We start from the raw sequence: 859 nt of genomic DNA on the forward strand, positions 1-859 counted from the left end.
AATTGACATTTTTTCACACTTTGATAGCTAGTTGAGCTTGCTAGTTTTTTTATCATTCCATTTGCCTTCTACTTCAATCAACATGCCACACAAATTGACCAAAAACAAACACAAAAAAACGTAAAGAAAACTGTATAAAAATCCCCAAAACACAGACAACTTTGCCATAAAGTTTAGGGAAAAATTGAGTTGGATTTGTGTAGATCAAGAGCCAAAAAACACAGATCCCATAATGCACAGAAGACATTCAGTTGTTTCCCAAATGTGTGCAGTGTTTCGAGAAGAATCGAGAATGACGAGATACCTGGCCGATGTAGTACCCGCCTGCTCTCGCCTGCACTCTATCGTGCACGCTCTTTCTCTCTCCCCCTCGCTTTGTCGCGCACACAGCAATTTTATGAATAAATGAAAACTAAATTTACCTGGGCAGCTATGTGTGCGAAACACTGCTGTGTGTTTTTAACAAATGTTATCTCAAGACACTTTACAAAAGAGCTGGTAAAAGACTTTACTCATTGTTAGTAGTACTATCACTGATGAGTAAGCTGCCTTTTGCAAAACATTTTCTTTGAAATTCGGAGGACCCCTGCACTTTATGCAAATCAAGGCATGTCTTCAAGGAAATCTTACATGACCCCTGAGACTTCCACTTAGACACACAGTCACTTTTAAATTCACACAAACACGTATCAAAGCAAACAATTGGTCATGCACTCCCTCTCTTTTACAAACACAACCAGGGATGAACTCAAAGTTTGCGTTTTGCTACAGTTTTTTTTTTTTTTTTTTTTTTTAGCGAGGGCGGTTTGGCTGAAATGTTAATGAAGCAGAGTGGATTCAGTGGGAAGATGGCCGGCGG

This window comes from Labrus mixtus, chromosome 13 (assembly GCF_963584025.1).
Source record: "Labrus mixtus chromosome 13, fLabMix1.1, whole genome shotgun sequence".
In the NCBI taxonomy this organism is placed as follows: Eukaryota; Metazoa; Chordata; class Actinopteri; order Labriformes; family Labridae; genus Labrus; species Labrus mixtus.